Source organism: Rhinopithecus bieti, unplaced genomic scaffold, assembly GCF_001698545.2.
Source record: "Rhinopithecus bieti isolate Rb0 unplaced genomic scaffold, ASM169854v2 scaffold_1599, whole genome shotgun sequence".
In the NCBI taxonomy this organism is placed as follows: Eukaryota; Metazoa; Chordata; class Mammalia; order Primates; family Cercopithecidae; genus Rhinopithecus; species Rhinopithecus bieti.
Genome location: NW_016804139.1, coordinates 2,967,662 through 2,990,973, shown reverse-complemented (window position 1 = coordinate 2,990,973; position 23,312 = coordinate 2,967,662).

Sequence of the window (23,312 nt, the reverse complement as noted above, 5' to 3'; positions counted from 1 at the left end):
TGAATACGTACATCTTTGCTGCCTTAATGGTGCATTAGAGAGATGCTTTGTTAGTAGCCATAAAGTGATTGACACTTTGTTTTCTCACAGTCACAAATCTTGAAAGCGTCACTGCTAATGTGGCCATTTTTATTTCTTTTTTTAAATGGAGAATGTTTTTCCCCTAAACTAATAAGAGATTCTGAAAGCTGCTTGGGTGGCTTTAGTGTAAGGTACATACTGAAGTCACATCAAATTATATGCACAATTACAATGACAGTTCACAAATACCCAAACCAAAAAGCACCACATTGAACAGACCCCACAGAAATGTAAACCATTGCTTGACCTAAAACTGCAGCTAATATTTAAAATGCCAAACTAATTCAAGAAATCCCATGGACGGCTCCAGGATTCAGCAAGGCACAGTGTAAGATGACAACTGTGGGCAGCCTTTCTGAGCTGACAGATGCTTTTTCCTTATCTGTATTTCATTGTTCCCTACTGATAAATGCCCTTATCAGTCATAAAGCAGTTTTCTTAAAACACACACACACACACACTCCAAAGCAGGAAAAATATTAAAACAACATTTTTGGTAACTAATAAAATATCTGATTAATGTTTAATATTTATTGACAATATAAATTAAAAACTTTTTTATTTGTTTACATTGGTTTCTTTGTCTCAGACTCTGGTTAGTTCCTCGTGCATACGGCAGCCAGGCAAAAATTCCCAAACCATCACATTTATCATCTTCACTTTAATACTGTAATATAGTTTTGTGGATATTTTGGCTTGAATAATTTCTAGTTGGAGACATTAAAAAGGTGAAAACTATCTTAAACTGCGTATCTTGGAATTCTTTCTAGATAGGGCCCTGGATTTGAATTAGCTTCCACCAATGAGTGGTTCTGTGCAATATCTGGGAGGTGCCAATGAAGTGGAGGGCATCTTTCTGCCCGTCCTCTTGGACCAAGGGCATGGATAGGTAGATGTTTCTGCAGCTGCACTCGCTGTCCACTGTCAGCTTCCTGGGCATCTGGAGGCCGTTATTCTGGGACAGCAGATACAAGTGGCTTCTTGATCCTGGCACAGTCCTAGTGATCTCCAATGCAGTAGCTTTCCTGGTGGCTCAATTCTATGCTGATCCAGCTGTTCCTGGAGGATCAGCCTGGAACTATCTCTTCTAGAAGCTCTTGAAATTCTCTAAGCTCCCAATTACCTATATTAAATATCTTCCCGACTGAAATACCTGGTGTTATTTCTCTTCCTAGATTAAACCCTAATTGACAGTGAATTCTGGAAAGGAGGGTTGGGATCACTCTCTTGGGGCCACCATATGGCACCAGCTAACTTCTTGAACTTAACATCAAAATTGTCATTTTCTAATTTTTTTCTGAATGACTCCCTACTTTCATGCTTTCATTTTCCCTGCTTGGAATGTCCTTCTATTCTTTTGTCAAGCCTCGGTTCAAATGTCACTCACCCAGAGAGTTTTTTCTCATAGATTTAAGGAAAAGTGAGCTATTTGTATCTGAGATACATATATTTTTGGGGGCCATGATTACACGATGGTCCACAGATATGGAGATGAAAGACAGCCCCTGATTGGGGGGCTTTCAGTCTAGTGTGAGTGCTAGATGAATAAATATATAAACTCAGAGACACACAACTATGTTAACATATTCATACATCTCTAAGAGTGTAGCACAGTGTTGGTGCTAATACATTTGTGCTAATGTGGTTTTATATGACACACGTGAGTGAAATAGTGTAAAATTCACATGGCAATACTTGATGCCACGAAAGAAGTACTGTCAGTTCCACTTCATGGATTCAAAGTCCGCATTTCATTTCACCAAATCTAGGATAATGATTTGCCCACTGCTTTGATCCCTGGAAGCTACTATGATTTCTTGTGGAAAGAGAATATTCTGATGATTTCCTGTCTACATAAAATTCAACATTCTTTGAATTAATTTCTTTCAGATGACATCCCACAAAGCTCCATTTGAGTATTTTTTTTTAATGTACCTGATTAATCCCAGGATTAGAGTCCCTCCCCTAGCTAAGGAAAAAAAATGTGAAGAAGTTGGAATTGTTACTTACTATCTCTGTTTTGTAAAATTAAGCATATATTAATGAAAGGTTTAAATTGAAGTTTTATTAAAACAAACAAAAAAGGAACCCAACAGAAGAAGGTACTTTTTATTCTTCAATTTGTCTGCCTGGGAACATGGCTACCTGCCAGCCTAAGCCACCGTCAAACACACATACGATTCAGAGTCACTTACAGCCTAATTTCTTTAGGGCTTCCACCTGTGCTCAATTAAGGACCTGCAGAACATGAAACCTGCTTTCTTCGAATCGTTTTCTTTGTTTCTTGTTGGGCAACCTATTCTTTGCCAGGCAAATGAAATGCCCAGGCAGTATCCATTGTGTGTGCCAACAACCCTACAGCTGCCCTCACTGCCCCCAGTTGTACCAGTTTAATTTCCAGTTGTACCAGTTTACTGCTTTCTTTCCCAATAACAATGCTGACTTGTTCTCTGTTCTCTCTTTTCCATATTTCTTCCACCTTGAACCTCCCTGCCTGGGGCCACCAGATGGCTCCAGCTTAATTTTTGGTTTTAACATAATGCTTAGCCCATCTCATCCCATCTCCTTATGATTCTATCATTTGGATTCTTGATTTTGCCCTTTTGCCAAGACACCTCCTGAAACTTAAAACTGGTTATTGCTCTTCTGTTTAGCAAGACACTAAGGCAGTCTAGATCTGAATATTTCTTTTTGTGTGTGTCCTGCCCAAAGATAAATATTAAAGTCCTAATTTTTTTTTTTGATACAGGGTCTCACTCTGTCACCCCGGATGGAGTGTCGTGGCACGCTGTTGGCTCACTGCAATCTCAGCTTCCCGAGTAGCTAGGACTACAGCTGCATGCCACCCTGCCTGGTTAAATTTTGTATTTTTTGTGGCGATGGGTTTTGCCATGTTGTCCAGTCTGGTCTCGAACTCCTGAACTCAAGTGATCTGCCTGCCTCAGCCTCCCAAAGAGCTGAGATTACAGGCATGAGCCAATGTGCCCGGCCAAAGTCCTTACTTTTGGTATTTGGTACCCTTATTTAGAAATAGGATCACAGATGTAATCAAGTGAAGATGAGATCATCCTCAGTTAGGGTGGGCCCTAATCCAATATAACTGTTGTCCTTATAAGAAGAGAAACCAGAGAAACAGAAAGAGGAATGTCAGGTGAGGCTGCAGAGACACACAGACACAGAGGAAGGTGGCCATGGGAAGATGGCGGCAATGCCGGAGTCATGCTACTGAAAGCCAGGGAACACCTGGGACTAATGGAAACTCCAAGAGGCAAGGAAGGATTCTTCCCTAGAGGCTTTGGAAGGAGCTTGGTTCTGTTCACATCTCAATATTGGGATTATAGCTTCCAGAACTGTCAGAGAATTGTGAAATTTGTTACCATGGCTATAGGAAACTCATATGGAAACTCAGGATGCAGTCCGGTTGCCCTTATGGTTGGGCTGGGGACATCAAGAACAGCAGAAGCATCTGTTCCAGCTCTCTGTTTAGAAATACTTCCTCACATTCCAATATAATGTTGAAGTTCACAGAACAGTTTTCACGTACATTATCTTGACGATTCCATGAGTTTGGTAAGAACCCCTGTATTTTACAGATGAGGTAACTGAGGCTGCACGTTGAGTGACCTGATCAAAGTGACACAGCTGGTGGATGGCAGAGCCCAGCTCATTCTCAGTTCTTTTGACTAAAAGTTCAGGGAACTTTCCACTACCCCACCCTACCAGCCTGGCAGAGTGAAAAGAAGTCCTTGGAACAGAACTCATTTTAACCCTGTATGTTGCTGCACAGGTGGACTCTGGGTTTGACACGAAAACTTAATCTTAATCAGATCAGTGAAAGTACCCATGTGCCGAGCTGACTTATGTAGCCAAAATGGTGTATGGTTTGAATGTTGCCCACCTCTCTGCATCTCCACTGCTACCATTCTAGTCAAAGTCACCGTCATTTTTCATTGAACCCACTGCACCAGCTCCTGTGGGAGCTTCTGCTCTTGCCTTTGCCCATCAGTTTGCAAAGCAGCCTGACTGAGCATTTAAACATATAAATCACATGACAACAGTTCTTTTCAGAGCCTTCAATTGCACTCAAAAGAATGCGTACCTTGAACCACAAAGTCCTGCAATCCCTCTGACTTCATCTCACGTCTCATTTGCCCTTTGTCCATTATGTGACAACCTCCCTGGTTTTCATTTTTTTCCTTGAATATGGCAAGACCACATCCATTAGTGGGCCTTTGTACTAGTTTTTTCTATGCTTAAGCATTCAGGTGGCAGCTCAGAAATTCCTTCCTTAGAAAGGCCTTCCCTGAATAATCTGTCTCAGGTAGTAGCATCACCATAGCCCCTCTCTACCCAATCTACTTGTTTTTATTTTCATCATAGAAATTGTTACTATTTCAAATTATGTTGTTTACAATATTTTTTTGTTTATTGTCTGTCTCCTTTATAAGTCTCTAAGATTGCGAGGGCAAAAAGCCTTGTCCATACTTTTCTCTGTGATATTTCCAACATATAATTCAGTGTCTTCTAGATAGTAAATGCTCAGTAAAGGTTGGTTGAATAAACACCAACTTCATAAGTGATAATAGCCGAGTTTTCCAGAGCTGACTATGCACCAGATATTGATCTGCTCCTTACGTAAATAATCTTATTAGCAGCAACCCTATGAGTTAGAAATGATTCTTCATCCCCATGTCGGAGATGAGACACTAAAGCTGAGACTGATTGAAGGATATGCTCAAGGTTACATAACTAATAAGTATCAGAGGCAGGACTCGAACCAAGGTATGCAAATGACAAGTTTGTTCTCTTGCTTCAATGCTCTCTGCTCACAGATTGTGTAGAAAAGCTAGTGGCTCCTTTCATGGCAGGCAATGACCATTTTAGAAGGCAAATGTTAGGTATCGAAGCAATGCTTTCTTCCTTTGTTTGGGGGTTGACTGGCTCAGTTCTCAGATCCAGAACCATAGCTTAGTACACAGAGTTAGGAAAATGGCCCTACTCTTGGCAGTCCCATTGGTTTTAGGGGTGCACCATTTACTTTGGTGTTTTATGAGTTTTGGGGACATGATCCAGACAAATCAATGGATCCCCTGATAATGGAGGTTCCTTAGAAACAACGGGGTCATGGCAGAGCATTGTTCAATGCTTCCCCTCCTTCTCATATGCCTCCTATTAATTTCCACTTTTGCATTAGCAGAGCTGGCTGGGATGCAGGCTCCATTTAGCTAAATGATGAAACACAAACGTTTATTGAGACTGTGCTTCGAATCAACAGGGTTTTCCTCAGATTGAGTTGCCGCCAATTATCCTCCATGCAATTATGGTGATCCCAGAAGCAAGCAGATGGGGAAGAGTTTTGTTTTCAAATGGAGGAGAAACCAATATGTAGGAAGAAAAGGCAGCTTGTTCATTTGAACAGACTCCAGGTGGCTGGTTGCCAAAAGGCAAAGAGCTGGGGAGCCAGGTCTGGCCCTGGATCAGTCCGACTGCCCACAGACCAGAGAAACCACCGAGACAACAGGCCTCTGCCTCCACTCATCTCTTCTGCCATCGGCCAGGTTGGCTGTGAGAGTGGAGGCCACGGGAGAGACAGACCACAGAGGCCCTCACAGGTCAGGCTCTTGACCTTGATACCATTGGAACATTGAGTCCTGCTATTTTGTTGTTGTTCAACAGCGACACGTCGGCGTACTTTATTAGAGAAGAAAATTCAAGAAAAGGCATGCAAAAGCCCAAACCATATGGCAAATCTCCTTGGACAGACTTATTTGGAGTCTCACAAAACCTAAAAGCTATTTCTTTTTTCTTGAGGTTCACATTGTCCCGAACTTTTTGTTGGACCCTGAATGTTGAGGTTACCATTCACAAGAGAACAGAGGATGCTGTTGAATGAGTACCATAATTATTTCTGTCTGAGTTTATATTTATAATTACGCAATGTACCTAACACTCCATAAAAAAAAAGAGTCAGTAATGTCCGTTCTAGGGGCATCAATGCTTACAGGGTTTATTTTTCCCCTTTTGACAAGAAGGGAAAATTATCAGATTGAAATAAATCCAAGGCACATGGAGTATGGAAACGATATTTACATTACTTAGCAAATTAATTGAGGTAAGAAAGGTATAATTAAATGAAGAAAATTGTCATTCAAAAATCAGCCCAACTCATAAGATCAATAAAGGTGTTTCAGTTTTGGTTCATCACCCACATAGCAAATAATGATATGCATTCTTGTTTCAAAAAGAGTAGCCATTTCCCCTAGATAAACAGGTGAAAATATGTTTATGTTCCTCAGTTTTAGTCTTTGTCCAGTCACATATATTCACATAATCTTGGTTAGATCACTCACCCTCTCTCAGAGTTGGTCTCTTTCTCCAGATTAAGGGAGCACTCTCAAGTTCTGTGATAAATTTCACTAATGGATCCTCATGCATGCATTTTTGGGCAGAGGGAAAAAATAGCCTGATAAATTTTGGGCTTCTTAAGGGACTGATTGACTCTGTACGTATCTAAATGAGACTGCTAGAGAGCATGTTGATGATTTCATAATGATTTCATTTTACAACTGTTGCACGCCTCTTACCTGAGTGAGTATTGCGGGAATAAACTGGGAAATGCAAAACAGAATTTGGCCATATAACAGCATATAGGAGATGGATGGTGTCTATTTTGATGGTAAGGGAAAAACGCCCAGGAAACCTCTTAGAGGCAGGAAACAATTTTGGAAGTGCTGCAAAAGACAATGATATTGTTCTTAGTTTAATAGGTGATTTGCCCCATGAAATAAAGCTGCAGGGCCACGTTTGTCTTGGTTAATAATGTCAGCAGAATGAGGATGTTTAGCTGTAATAACAGTAATAACTGTGTCAATGTAACTGCTGGGGCAGAATTTCCATCTGCAGCCTCATAATATATGACCTTTGTTATGCCTCTACCTGTTGACTTTTTTTTCAAGGCAAAAATTGGCTTGTCTGTTCTGTTCAGGCGATAGAGGCTCAAACAGTCCATTTTTCCCTGGATAAATCAAGGTCTTGTGGGTGGTAATTTAATCTCCTAAGTATCATTCTGGACTTGATTAAAATCACAGAGAAAGAAAGTGGGGCACATTAACAAATACATTGTTCATTTGATACTGAGTTAGGTAGGTTTAAAGTAGGACATTTTATTTAATTCTTATCTTTCCCTTCGTTACTTTCCTTTTATTTATTTTTTCCCATAAAACAAATACTGACATCTGCATTTTCTTCCTATGACACTTTCCTTGAGCGTTCCCTGACCTCCCCGGATAGAGTTAACCATTCTGTACTCCTGGAATGTGTTTTTCTTATTACACTCTTCTTACTGTTTCTGGAGTACATTTGTTAACACATCTTGTCTCCATCAGTGGTCTGTGAGGTCTTTGAAGGTAGAGGCTAGGTATTGCGTATCTCTAATCTTTAAAACCTAGAATGGATCTTGTTTGATGTCCAATGCTTTCTAGAAGTACAATGAAATATTCTGCTTGATGCATTTTGAATTCCAAATGTTTTCACATAATACATGCTCATTTTCCTCTCCCAGCAGTGCTTAGGAGAGGTGACATTCCAGAATAAGAAACAAATAAAGTGAGGAGGTCAACTGCAGGTTCGTCAGATTGCTCAGGGTTTCTTGACTAATTAGTAGTGAACCCAGGGTCAGAGCTCTTGTTTTCTAATAATTAACCTTGAGCTTGGACCAGCCCAAGTGGGAATGGTAACCTCATGGGTAGTCTTTGGCATTATTGTTCCGCTTTACCATGCCCAGGCTCATACATCACTTCACCTCCTTTCTATCCCATCTTCCATCTACCCAGTTTGCTTTTTCTATTCCATCTATTTGCTAATTTTATTTTTTACTTTATTCCATTTTGTTTCTTTCACCACCATTGTCTTTCACCTTCTCTTTTCTCTTTTCTCCCATTCGAGGCCTTAATCCTGTCAGTGACACATCCTGAAACCTATTGCTTAGCTTCAAAAACCATGTTGAGAGTTTCTCTGGCAGGCCTCATCTACATGATTTATACCTATGCCTCAGAAAGTTCTTGGGAAGCCTAAAAATTACACGTAAAGGGCTACCAGACAATCATATCTGGATGCATTGTAAACACTTGATAAATTTGCCAATTATATTGGGCTCTTATCTTCTATTGACTTCTCTCTTTTTGAGTATCTAGTTAAACCCACTCTGTCCTTCAAGACCCAGCAGAAGTTTCCCCTTCACAACATTACTCCAGAGTCCCTCTGGAGGTCTCAGTGTCCTCTGAAATTATAGCACTGTCTATACATACCTCTGGCTAGTCATATATGCTGCCTTATGGAATCTGTCACATTGTCAATTTCCATTTTTGTTTATTTTTGCCCTGTTTTCTCTGCTACACATACATAAAACACATTTGAATGTCCATGATGAGCCGCACTTTATGCTATACTCTATGGGACTGCTGACCTCAGAGATCTCATGACCTTGGAATCATTTCTGATTATGTTCATATTTGCTTGGTGCTTTCCAATGGCTTTCCTGTGCATCTTTGCCTCATTTCTTTTCCCATATTTGTGTCTCCTAACTCTACTAGGTGGGCAGAGAAATATTCAATCTTCCCATTTTACAGAGGAGCAGGCTGATCCTCAGAGAAGCGAAAGAAGTTGTTCTAGATTCCATGGCAACTCAAATGTAGTGATGACGACGACGATGATGATGATGACAATTAATGATTAATAATGTCTCAAGTAATGAGACATTACTTGCAGGGATACACTTATTCATGCCCTGATGTTTTTGTGGATTCTTTTAACCAATGAATTTCCTGGGGGAAGACTTTGAAAAGTTCTTCTCTCTTTCCAGTTAGCCACCAGTCAGTGTGTGGGTTCAAGTTTCTCATTACCACCCTGATATGACAGTGAAAACTCCAGCAGGGAGATCTGCCAAATATTCCAGCCAAAATCGAACAGTAGCTATTTGAAAATCCAATTCCAGTGCTGATTTTAACCATGCAACAACTACAACATCATGGACCATTGCACAGATAGAAACAAGAAGGATGAAGAAAGAGAGTGGATAACAGGAAACATAGCAGGAAATAGTTAGGAAGCAAAATATTTGTATCAGGTGCCTTTGGCCATCCCTTTTAAAACTCATATTGACAGGGTTTCCTCTATCTCAGCATTCAGAGCTTTGTACTCTTCTAATGTAAGACTTTTAAACCTTTGTTCCAATTTAGGTCAAAATCACTCAAGTAGAACCCTGAGTTAATGTGTAAATTTTTCCCTAGGGTGTCCTTCATTTTGGAATGAAAAGCTTAGTCATTTCTTAAGAGAATTTCAGGCATTAGTGAGTAGGCTTGAGAATCTTGGGAGGTGGGGGTTAGCAAGAAGAAGTTTCCAAGTATTATTCCAAGAAAGCATCATGCATATGAGTAGAATATACTCTCTTTTGTCCTTTTTGAGTTTTAATGTTTCTATTATTCAACTGTCTCTTTGTAAAGGGAGAGAATAGAACTTCATTCTTGTAGGTCTCTTTCAGCCCTTATGTTGTAAGACTCTAGGATTCCCCATTTGCTCTTATCTCCTCACTATTCTTTCTAAACCCCCAACACCTTTGTTTATGTTATTATTGTTTTTAAATTATTACTGATATGGTTTGGTTGTGTCCCCACCCAAATCTCATCTTAAATTGCAGCGCCCATAATTCCCACATGTTGTGGGAGGGACCTGGTGGGAGGTAATTGAATCATGGGGTGGTTTCCCCCATACTGTTCTCATGATAGTGAATAAGTCTCATGAGATCTGATGGTTTTATAAGAGGTTTCCTCTCTTGCTAGATTCTCATTCTCTCTGGTCTGCCACCATGTAAGATGTGCCTTTTGCCTTCCACTATGATTATGAGGCCTCGCCAGTCATGTGGAACAGTGAGTCCATTAAACCATTTTTTTCTTTGTAAATTACCCAGTCTTAGGTATGTTTTCATCAGCAGCGTGAAAGTAGACTAATACAATTACATAGTGGAGTTAAAAAAAAAAACAACAAAACTACAAATCTCCTTTTCTCCCTCCTTCCTTTTCACTTCCACTCCTTGCATCCATTGTTGACCACGTTCTGAATCATCAGTCATAAGCAATATCTATTGATGTCCCCCCATACACACAACTCTGGAAAGGTATGAAAATACTTTACTATCCACCCCTTCTACATTCCTCTTCCCAGTTTGTAAATCAATAAAGAGGTCATCTTTCATTTGTCTGTTGGTTGCCCTTGTAACTTTAAATTGTATGCTTAAGCTTCCATTCCTTGGTCCTTCAACTCTAATAAGATAAGAATTCTTGCTTTTGTTTTCAATTCCATTGGTAGAAAATTTTCTCTGCTGGAGTCATCTTGGTCACAGGCCAGGCCTAGTTTTTGTACCATAGATCAGCACATCCAGGAAAACAATCTGTCACCAAATGGCCAATTAAAACCTTAGGGGTAAAGACACATTGGAAGCCAATATTATAGAAGGTTTAGTAAAGTTAAAACTGATAAACTCAGGGCAAAAAAAAAAAAAAAAAAAATCAACATGATAAACAGTAATTGGGAAAATCGCTCACTTAAAAAAGAAACACTATCCAACAATTAGTCGAATTAGCACCTCTATTGATTCTTGGAAGTATTTCCTCCCATTTAACCTACTCAGATCAATTAGCTTGGCATCTGCCTCCAACTTCATGTATCAATATAACTGTTTTCTCCCCAGCTAACTGCTACTTAGGAGACAATGGGAGGGGTGGACCATTTTACAGGACAGTAACATGGTTCCTGGAGAAATAACTTGGGAGACTGAAGAAATCAGATTTATTTCCAAAGAAAATGGTACATCCCTCCCATGGTGCTTAATACACCACTGGTTAAACAATTAAGTTTATTTTTGGGTACAAAGTTAATTACTTTGAAAAGTCAGTGATGCTGCCATTGACAAATACTACCCTTAAAACCCTCAGAAATAACATGGCAGTCACTCAGAACAGCTAAAATGGCAACATTTGCATTTGGTATTGCAGGAATTATGGTCTTCCTGCAAAGTCACCTGATCTTTCTCATCTTAACTGAACCTTATCAGGGCAGGCTTTAGAAGTTATCTGGAGGTGGAGACTGAGAATCCCACGATTTTCCTTGTTAGGCCCAGTGAATATTCCCCAAATGACCGTTCACCTTGATTAGCTCTCAAGCACCTTTCTCTCAATTGTTAAATCCCTTGATTTGAAATGCTATTTAGGAACTAGGCTGGCCCCAAATGTCAAAGAACACCATCATAATGGACAAAGAGCAAACTGAATCTTGGTTTTCCTTCCACAAAATTTAGATCCCTGTTAGAAGCAGTAAATTACAAACAATAGGAAAGTAATCGAGCACATGTGTTAGACAATGTAAGATTTATATGGCCATTAAAAATAATGCTCTGAAATAATATTTAATGATAATGAAAATGCTGGCAACAGATATTTAGTTGGAAAAGGGCAGGATACAAAACTACCCTGGGAATCTAATTTTATTTAAAATAGGTGCATATGGATCATCATTAAATAAAAATAGACTTGAAAGAAATATTCTATGTTTATCACAGGATGGTGAGTTTATGGATGATTTTTATTTTCCTTTATACTTTTCTGCACTTTCCAAATATCAGAAATATTCATTTAACACACATATCTTTTATAGTCTGAAGAAATAAACTATTTTAAATAATTAAAGGAACACGAAAGGATTAGACATTTAAGGTTTTAGACCGTTTTACCTCCAATGATCATAGGCAAGGAACAGGATATCTTCACATTTCTCTTCTTTTTGTGGTTAAAAAAAGGCTGATACTTACTTCTTTGCCACAGTGGGACATAACAAACGATGTCAGGATCATGCCTGCTGTGGTTTGAATGTGTTTTCTCCAAAAGTCAGGTGTTGTCATTGTGATGCTTTTAAGAGGTGGGGCCTTTAAGAGCTGATTAGTCCATGAGGGCTCTTATCTTATTAACGGGATTAAGGTCCTTATAAAAAAGCCTCCCTGTAGCAATCAGCTGTCTCTTGCCCTTCTGCATTCCGTCATGTGAGGACACAGCAAGAAGGTCCTCACAAAATGCCAGTACCTTGATTTTGGACTTCCCAGCCTCCTGAACTATGAGGAAACATTTTTGCTCTCTACAAATTCCCCAGTCTGTGTTATTCCATTACAACAGCACCAAATAGACAAGACAATGCCTATAAAAGCTTTTATTTCCTTAGAGAATAAAAAGTTTATATACTCTTCTAATATTGTATTTCCTAAGTGATTTTGGGTCAGTTAAAGACCCAGCAGAAGACAGACAGAACATATCATAGAGAAGAGTTCAGTGTAGGGGATATTTACAAAGGTGGTGTCAGACAGAAGGGCAATCAACAAGGTTGGTGGAACTGGGGAGAATGCTAGTTGTAGGAGAGGACCTAATGACAGTAGTCACAGTCTTTGATGTGATAGGCCAAATAGAATACTGCAAAACAATAAAATGTAATGAACTATTGATAGACTCAACAACTTAGATACATCTCAAAATAATTATGTTGAACCAAAGAGTTCATACTCTATGATTCCATTTATATTAAATTCTAATGAAGGTAAAACTAATCCATAATGACAGAAATCAGATCAGTTGTTGCCTGGGGCTGGGGAGGTAGGGACTTGTGGCAAGAAAGAAGTAGAAAACATTTTATGGCAATAGAAAGCTTTCTTTCTTGATTGTGGCAGTGGTTACACAGGTATACACCTTTGTCAAAAGTCATCAAATGGTACAAGTAAAAGGGATTTTACTGCATGCAAATAGATTAGTTAATAGCAATTAAGAAGCCACCTCCAACAAGTAGTTCAGCAGAATAAAAACCACAGGTAAAAGATGCCAGTGTCCTTCCCTCCCGCTCTCTATTCTCTTGCTTGTGTCTCTCATGGCTATCCCACCCGGAAGCCATGAGAGATGTGTTTGAAGCAGACTTTTAAGGTTGGCCTTTCAGAGCACAGAGCAGAGTAGAGAGCAGATCTCTAAGAGCAAGTGAAGAACATCCTTCAGAGTGTTCCCATGCAGCGTGAGTCTCTTAACACACCACTGGGAGAAAATGATTAGGTAGGAAAATACCTCTTGGTTAACAGACTTGCAAATAGGACAATTGACAACATAGGACAAATTGATTGAAGACCCCGTCTACACTAGGAAAGTACAGTGTGATATTGTAGAAAAATAATCCATGATGAATCCCTCTCTTTCCTCTCAACACACCTATAAAGAAAAATCTGGATGCTGGCAGCTTGAAACTACTTTCTCAAGTGGTTATGTGTCCAACAGCAGAACTTTCTGCGTGAGAGTCCCAAGGGACCTGCTGAGCACAGCCATGCTCATCTTTCTGGATGTCAGCATCAAAGGTTATGGTCTACTTTACACAGCCTTGTGTCCCACGGTGACTCATTAGGTGTCTGTAATCCCTTTATATGCATTTATTTAATATTTTCTTTGCTGCCACCAAGTTAGAAGAATTGATACTTGCATTCAATAGATGACTGAAATGGGATATCATGTATATTTCTTAAGGCCAAATAAGAACTTTTGTTAAAGTTATGGAATATTTCCAAGTTTAGGGAAATACAATGCAAAACATAATTTTAGCATTTTTGGAAACATTTAGTTTAATAAGAATACGTAAACACATGTCATAAAATAGTGATGCATACATTTATACATTGATGCTATTGGGAAATACAGGTCTTCCTTTCTCTTTATCAAATGGCCTCAGATTGCTACTTTTTAAGGGTTTTGTCAGTTATGTTCTTTCTGTTAGACTATTGCTTCTTTGTACTTTCAGCTTGTCTGACTATGCGGCTTTTTGAGCCTAAGCAAGAGAGGACTGGAAAATCAGATTCCCATCTTCGTTAGAATTGTGTGTAAACTGAAGGTAAATGGGCACCAAAAGACGGAAACATGCAAGGTTTGATGAATAAACTTTGTAACACTGATTTTGCCTTTTACTAAAGATTTTTAAAAAAGGTTTTCAGATAAACTGGATTTTTAAAGCCCCTTTAGTTATATATTTCTTTATTTTCATTTCATTCCATGCCGTTTCTCAGATTTACAAGTTTCTTATGTTTATTATCTGTTTTATGAATTAATTAGTGTTTTAAGTTTACACTTCTCAAACTATAAATGATTCTTGTTTCCATATGTGTTTGGGGGATATGGAGAAAAAGTCTGTGACCTACGCATATTGGAATCCATTTTATGGGTTTGGTTATAGTCATGCTCAGTCAGGAATTCCTGCCTGTAGACTTCCATTCTTCTACCCCAAGTCACTTGCTTTACTGTGGGATCCTCGTAGTCGACCTTAACCTGCGTTTTCCTATTTGATGATTCCGTTTTTGGAGGCATGGCAAATGAGACCATAAATATTACTTAGTTTCTTTGGATTAGTAATTTGCAAACTGGGATAGAAATCCTTAACAAAGTCAGTATCAGGATGCCTATTTTCCTGGTGAAGAAATTAAAGACTTGAAGATATTTACCCACTCCCTTGAGTCTCTTTGTCAGTGGAGAGCCAGGACTTATATACAGGTTTTTCTGGCTTGATCCTCTTTTAAAAATAATTATCAGGTTTATATTTTCTTCTAACCTGAACTTGATACAGGCAACATGAGTCATATGGAAACAATCATGAAAATAAGAAAATTGAGTGTGTGTCCCCTAGATTGGAAGCTCTATTTTGGAGTTGGACCCTATCACATTCATTTCCTGACACATAGTGTCATCACAAGAAGTTATTTGACTAAAATGTCACTGATTTCTATACTTATGTTTCTATAGTTTTAGATTGCAAAATAAAATCAAAGAAGGTACTTTGCTAAGTTTCTAAATGTATATGTCTTAATTATCTGTAAGGAGCTAGAATATATTTATTTGGTCATGTTAAGAATATTTATTGAGCAACTACTCAATGCTCTACATCAGTTAAGTGTTGCTATGTAAGAAATTATCTCCAAACTTAGGGGCTGAAGAGAAGTTCATTATTTCAGAATCAAGAATGTATTAACTAGGCACACATGGCTCAGTGTCTCTCACATGACTGCCATCAAGGTATCCTTCAGAGCTTCAGTCTTCTCAAGGTTCAAGTCAGGGAGGATCATGTTCTCTTGACATAAGGCCTGAGGCCTAGCTGGACGTTGATTGGAGACCTCAGTCCCAAGTCATGTGGGCCTCTCCTGAGGGCTGCCCAACATAGCAGCTTGTCTTCCCTAGAGGAAGGGTGGAGAGGGAGAATGCAGAAGATAGGAGTCACAGGGTTTTGTTGTAAACTAATATTGGAAGTGACATAACATCACTTCTTCCTCATTCCACCTTTTAGAAGTAAGTTACTAGGTCCAGCCCACATTCAATAGGAGAAGATAACAAAAGTTGGGAATATCAGGCAGTGGGGAGTATTGATAGCTATCTGACAAGCTGCCTACCACAGACAGTCCCACTCAGTCGACAAGAATTTGATGACTGAGGGCCAACTATGTACCTAGAATTGATATGGAGATTTTTGTGTGGCAGTGATGAGTTGGCTGTATGGCAGCTGAAAGATGGCTGAGAGTTATTTTCTCTGCAAGGAGATTGCAGCGGGGTTGACAAGATAGTCAATAACCAAGAGAAATAGTTAATATAAGGCTGTATGTAGTTCTTTATTTAAAAAAAAAGTGAATCTTACCCTCAAGGGGTTTCTTGTTACAGATGGGGCATGTTTTGGAATAGCTATGATTTAAACTAGAAAAATCTCAAGTCCTGCAAGAAAGAGATTGTGTAGCAGTGCAGAGAAAGGAAAGATGTCTGGGAAATTAAGACACTAGGTAAAACTAAACATTCACCTAAGAAACCAGTCATAATTTTTAGGTTTCAAAGAAAAGTCTCCTTATTACTTTCATAAATTGTAACTCATTAATTAGGGCTGTGAGAGAGAATATGCTTCATGCCTGCTATGGTTTGAATGGATCCTTTCCAAAATTGAGGGGCTGCCAATGTGACAGTATTTATTTAATTACTTTTTTTTTTATTTTCTTTTTTTTTTTTTTTTTGGAGACGGAGTCTTGCTCTGTGGCCCAGGCTGGAGGGCAGTGGCGCTATCTCGGCTCACTGCAAGCTCCGCCTCCCGGCTTCAAGTTCCCATTCTCTCGCCTCAGCCTTATTTTTTGTATTTTTAGTAGAAACGGGGTTTCACCGTGTTAGCCAGGATGGTCTCGATCTCCAAAACTCGTGATCCACCTGCCTTGGCCTCCCAAAGTGCTGAGATTACATGTGTGAGCCACAGCACCTGGCCGCCAATGTGACAGTATTAAGAGGTGAGGCTTTTAAGAGCTAATGAGGCCATGAGGGCTCCTCCCTTGTGAATGCAATTAAGTCCCTTATGATAGAAGCTTCACACAGCGTTCAGTCCCATGCAACTTCTGCCACGTGAGCACACAGCACTCCTCCCCTCCAGAGGAGCTGCCCTCACCAGATGATTGAAGCTGCTGGTTCCTTGATCTTGGACTTCCCAGCCTCCAGAATGGTGAGAAATAGATTTCTGTTCTTCATAAATTACTGAGGCTCGTATTCTGTTACAGCAGCACAAGTGGACTAGGACATTGCCTCTCTCCTAGGTTCTGGTGGTTGCTGGAAATCCATGGCCCCCCTTGGCTTGTAGATGCATCACCCCATTTCTGCCTTCATCTCTACCTGGTGCTCTTCCTATTTGAGCAAGTTGAGTGGGGAGGGGAACTCACGTTTCTCTTTTGGTCATTTTAAATAAGATTTGACTGTTAGACTCAAAGCAGTGATATCAGTTACTGTAGGAGAGCAGGGAAAAAACAGGCAGATCACAGCGGGGAAGGTTTCGTGGAGAAGGGGCTAAGGATGGATAGAGCTTTGGCACCATCAAATGTCAAGCTCCTCTGAGGCTCCCAAGCCATTTGGATAGGTAAATGGATAAGCAAATGTGTTGTAACTACAGAGAAGCATTTATTGTTTTTCCCTTCACAGAAGGGAAGATTACCAAGAAATTATTACTTGTTATTCTGATCAGTAACTTTCACCATTTCCAGACGGAGCTGACAGCTACCCAGTAGGGAATGCTGAGTTAGAAGTATCCCTTGCTTCCCAGTAAAAGAATTTCTCTTTCTGTCTCTGCTAAGACAGCAGGTCTCTACTGCTGTTGATTTAGTCTTGCCTGTGCCCTGAAATATAAAATAAAGATAATGGGGAAAACAAAATCACTGGATTGGAAATGACTCTTGCCTCTACCTCGGCATGATTAGATATGATTTTAGGAATCTGCAAAAAATTCTAGTCTCATTGTGTAGCTTCCTTGATTAAAGACCTTTACTTGCTTCCCATTGCTTTTAGGCATGAGACTCCAATCCTAAACTTTGCCAAGAAGAGCTTGCATGTGCTGGCTTGGCCAAATTCTCTCTTCTCTGCATTCCAGTCTCAGTGGCCTTCCTTTATTTCTCATCCAACTTCCTAACACAACTTGCTTCCTTTTGACTTAAAAACTTTGTATGTATGTCAAGCACCTCCTTTGTAAACTTGAGCTTTTTTCCCCCCTCCCTCTTCAATCTTGTTTTTTATTCATCCTCCAGGTGACTGAAGTGCCTAAGTTTTTAGGGGACATCAAAACCTATTTCATCCTTGTCACTTGGTATTCCCCACTCTTCTGCTGCTGCTTTCTGTAATAACTTTCAAAGGAATAGGTAGGTTTTCATGGTGACTCATTTGTAAACTACGTAATTTTAGGATATTCTCTGCATCACCACTAGGGGGAGGGCTGCCCAAGTTTTATGGTTCAGAGCTTTGGTTACAGTTTACCTGATGGAATGAAGCGCAAAAGAAGAAAGTTAAGGACAGCCGCCCAGCCACAGTGGGGATGCCGGAGGGGAAGGCAGTGTTAGTGCTGGAGCATTAAATAAATAAAATAACGCAGAACAAAAAATTAGAGGAATGGTCACTGGTGCTTACAGGTGTTAGAAACGTAGCATTAGTTGTTTAAAAACGGATAATAACTTGAGAGAAGATACCTTTGCCAAGGGTACTGCTAGAAGCTTTGGTGAGTGGGGACTCTTTATTTACTATTTCTTTTTTGTTGTTGTTTGTTTATTTTATTTTATATTTTTGAGATGGAGTCTCGCTCTGTCGCCAGGCTGGAGTGCAGTGGCGAGATCTCAGCTCACTACAATCTCCACCTCCCGGGTTCAAGCGATTCTCCTGCCTCAGCCTCCCCAGTAGCTGGGACTACAGGCACCCACCACCACGCCTGGCTAATGTTTGTATTTTCAGTAGAGACGGGGTTTCACCGTGTTGGCCAGGATGGTCTCGATCTCCTGACCTCGCGATCCACCCGCCTCAACCTCCCAAAGTACTGGGATTACAGGCGTGAGCCACCGTGCCCGGCTTATTTACTATTTCTTGTTTCTGACCCACTAGAGGAAACTGAAGAGAATCAAGTAGAAAATTCAACTGGGAATAATATAAGACTTTAATAGAATTGATTTTTGGTGGAGGTGGGGGGCAGGAGAACATAACATGGCAAGAGGGTGGTAGTTAAGAGCTTGGACTCTAGTGCTGGAATCTTTGTATTTGACTCCAAGCTCTATTATCGATTTGTTGGGTTACCTTGGACAAGTTACATTACTTCTCCATACCTTAGTTTTTTCATCTCTAAATTGAAAACGGTATTAGTCCTTATTAGGGTTATTGAGAGAAGTAATAACAGCTGAAAACATCATGCTTATTACATATCAGACATTATTTTAAGCTCTTTATATCTGAATCCTTTAGTCCTCACAGCAACCCTGTGAAACAGGGATCATTGTTATTATTATTATCTCTATCTTACATCTGAAGAAAAGGGGGCATAGAAGAGTTAGAAATTTGCTAAGATCACACAGCTAGATGTGACAGAACCAGGATTCAAGCCCATCGGGTACTTCTGCCTGGTTTAACTTAGGTACTCAACACACGTTAGACATTATTCTGCAATTTCCTGGGTGATCGCTGCCTAGCTGTAGTTGGTGGTTCAACAGTCAGGCATTTATTTTTCATCATCTCACTTTAAGTAAGAGGATGTAGGGAGGGGATGAAGCCTGGAAGAGGAGAAACCACCCAATGCTTAGTAGGTGCAGTTTCATGACTGGTTTGTCTTGCTTTGTGAGAGGATTCTGGAATGTTTGGGATATGAGCAGTGCTATTTCAGAGTCCACTTATATGGCCAGCCCAAGGAAAATGAGGCTTCCTATTTTTGTGTAAAACATACCATTGTTGTTCCACTTCCACGAGGCCTGAGAGGATCACAGTGCTGTATTGACACCCCCAGCCCCTCAGCTCACAGTTTGGGGAGGATGGAACTAGGTTCCACCTTGAACCCCCGGGTGGATATCTTTGTTCTCACTGAGAACTCTGGAGGCAACAATGTGCAGAAGCTGTTTAGAGGAATAGGATTTCAACTAGCGTGCTGAAGGAAACAAGAAAACCCTTTATGAGAACATGTCGCCCACCCTGGGGACCTCTAGAAATAGAGAATTTAGAGTTGGGAAACCAGGAGACTGTTAACATGTGGGTGAGATCAACAGGCATCCAAGAGTGATTGCCCTCAAAGGGAACACATTCAAACAGGCTATTAGGCCTTGGGTAATAGGAGAAATATGGATCTATTTCCTTCCATTTAAGCTATTCTCTCTATTTTATGAAAGGAATATGCCTGATGTATTGTATAGTATTTATTCCCTGGGACGTCCACCTCATATCCCTCAGGAATGCGTCTTCTTGCACCAAAGTTTGATTGATTTGAGAGGTAGAAGCTATAGACAGATACCAAGTTGTAATTCAAGTTGAATTTGTGGCTCAATCTTTACACAAAATAGTAGTCAACACAGGTTTTGGAAACATATTCTCTTCGGAGAGTTCCTGATGCTGTTCTATGGGATTTACTATATAAATAAAGAACAAAAATCAATGTTATTAAAATCAATATTTTAGTTATTTAACTGACTCATGTGTCCATCATTTACAGACAGAAGCATATGTTTGGAACCTATATGTATCCTCATTATGGGCACCTGTGTTACCTCCTAGAGTGAGGACAGGTCAGCATCTGCCTATCTGGTTTTATACAATGCCCAGAATCCTGCAGGTTGTAGATGGATGCTCTGTTGATATTCTTTGAAGATAACAAGGCCAGTGATTTCTTTCCAATCACTCACTAGAGAGTACATTTGGAAAATATATCTAACTCTCCAAAGAACAAATGACCCTATGAGATGGGAAAGATTGAGATTCCTCTGCTAGAGACTTGGATCAGAAGAACACATAACCAGCTTCAGAGGTTAGAGGGATGTCAATATGTACTGTGGTTGCCAAAAAGTAATGTTATTTCTATCACTTTTATTCTAGTCTGGTCAAGATTAATAAATTTATAGTCAATGTTTCATTGGCATCCTAAAGATGTAGAGCAGTAAACAATAATTTTTGTCCCCTTCTTTCTGTTCCCTTTCCAGAACAACAATTGGTTCTGGAATGTGACAAAGATGCGGCAGGATTGTATAAAACATTGTAGGAGTTAGCTGCTACAGGGAGGTTTGTGACTATTCTATCAGATTGAGAAAACTTTACCTGTGAAGTTGCTTCCAAATATTCACCAGTCCCTGGTGTTATACAATGGCTCACTGTTATTGAGGGTAGATAAACTGGAAATGATGCTCCCACGTTTGAAAAGCTTTATTACAGGTATATGCAGAATTATTGGTAAGGTTGGATGAGAAATGCTGGTAGTTTCATTGAGCCTTCCCAGAGCAAAAATTTCCCATAACAATTTTTAAAACAACAAAACTCGAGGCTTTAAGTATATAACACCTAACATGCACCGAGGGCTTACATCTGTGGAAGTAGACAAGTACATCTGAGAAGTCAGCCAAACAACTTGGCATCTGCAATAGACTAAATGTTTGTGTCCCCTTCAAACTCACGTGTTAACTCTTAGTACACAAGGTAATGGTGTTAGGGGATAGGGCCTTAAGAATTAAATGGAATTAGTGTCCTTCTTGTAAAAGGGACTGTAGAGAGTTTCCTCCTCCCTTCTGCTGTGTAAAGACCAGTGAGAAGACAGCTGTCTGTGAACCAGCCAGCAGGCCCTCACCAGACATTGACTCTGCTGGCACCTTGATCTTGGACTTCCAGCCCCTAGAACTATGAGAAATAAACTTTCGTTGTTTATAAGTCACCCAGTCTATGGTGTTCTGTTATATAGCAGCCTGAATAGACTAAGATAGTATCTTTGTTGTTTTGAGTTGCACAACATTAGGCAGGCTGGGTTTGCAACTCTGATACTAAGCATTTATTCTTGCATTGGCTGCTGAATATTCAAGCATGAGGAAGAAGGCAAGTTGCTTTTTTCTATACTGAAGTTCTATTCCAATTAAGCTTGACTATGGGAACATAATACAGTTAATACACAGCCAAGAGACTTAAATAAACAGATTGTAAAATAGTAATAATAGAATTTTGCCATACAAATTTTAATATTGCTTTGCTTTTTCTGATTTTCTCCTTTTTTTAAATGGGGCTTTGTGTTTAACATAGTTTGAGTAATTTATTAAAAATAAGTAAGTCTGGGGTCGAGAATAGTATGGTAAAAATTACGTTTCATTGCATCTAGACTTTAATGGACAGATAGCAGTGTGAAAAACAAAATCAAGTCAAAATCTCTCTGGGATAAAATATCCTTCTTTGTAAAATGTAGAGAGCTAGACTAGACCATCTCCAAGGTGCTGTTTAGTACTGAATTCTTTGATTTATAATGTGGGATATATATATATTTGTCAGTTAGGAATTCACCAGAAGTGCTATTATGACTGTTTGCCTGGACATCTGACATTCCTCAAATGTAACTCACAAGAAGTATCTACATAGCAGTGCTGATCCACTGATTAATATACTAGAGGAGCAGTACTAGAAATGAAACACACTAGATTTTAATTCACAGCTGAAAGTACAAATACAACATCACAGGCAGAGACAATTATGGTTGAGATCCTTAGAAAAACAAACAACAGTTAAAAAACAGTCTGTTAACGCATCAAAGTAGACATTGCTGGGAGAAAAAAATCATCTTAGCATATATACACTGGCATCTTAAACATAGCTGGAGAGAAGAGAGAATAAAAGAAAAGGAAACATAAAGGGAGAGAGAATAGGGTGGGAAGAAAATAGGAAGGAACAAAGCCATGAAAGGAAGGAGGGTACAGATGTACTTTTTTTGCGACTAAGAGAATGAATGGCTTTTGAATCCATGAATATGATGCTCAACTCTGTCGTGATATATTCCTAATTGTGTGACTTTGGGCAGTTTCTTTTTTCTCTGAGCCTGAGTTTTCTCATTCATAGAGTGTGTCTAATAATACCTTGTGTCTATTTTCTTACCTCATTGCAATGTTATAAGATGACACAGAAAAGCACTTCACTAAGCACCTGGTCACATTTCTACAGGCTTTAGCTGTTATTAGTATTGTTGTTGTTGTTGTTGTTGTTGTGAGGATTAAAATGTAAAATCTATCTGAAGTTCTTAAGCAATTCTGGCACCTGGTAAGCAGAAAATGGTAGCAAAAAACATTGATTGATAATGTATTAATAATGACCTCTCTTTGTTAAGGACTGCAACCTGGCAAGGTTGGATTATGACATTCACTTTATGGGTGAAAAAAACTGAGGCATAAAAGTTAACTGACCCACAGCTATACTGCTGGGAAATTATGTGTCCAAAGATACTATTCTGTGTAGCTAGACATGTGAATGTTCTTTTTGTTGTTGTTGTTTTTGGTTTTTATTTTATTTTATTTTATTTTTTATTATAATTTAAGTTCTAGGGTACATGTGCATAACGTGCAGGTTTGTTACATATGTATACTTGTGCCATGTTGGTGTGCTGCACCCATCAACTCATCAGCACCCATCAATTCATCATTTATATCATGTATAACTCCCAATGCAATCCCTCCCCACCCCACCATGATAGGCCCCAGTGTGTGATGTTCCCCTTCCCGAGTCCAAGTGATCTCATTGTTCAGTTCCCACCTATGAGTGAGAACATGCGGTGTTTGGTTTTCTGTTCTTGTGATAGTTTGCTAAGAATGATGGTTTCCAGCTGCATCCATGTCCCTACAAAGGACGCAAACA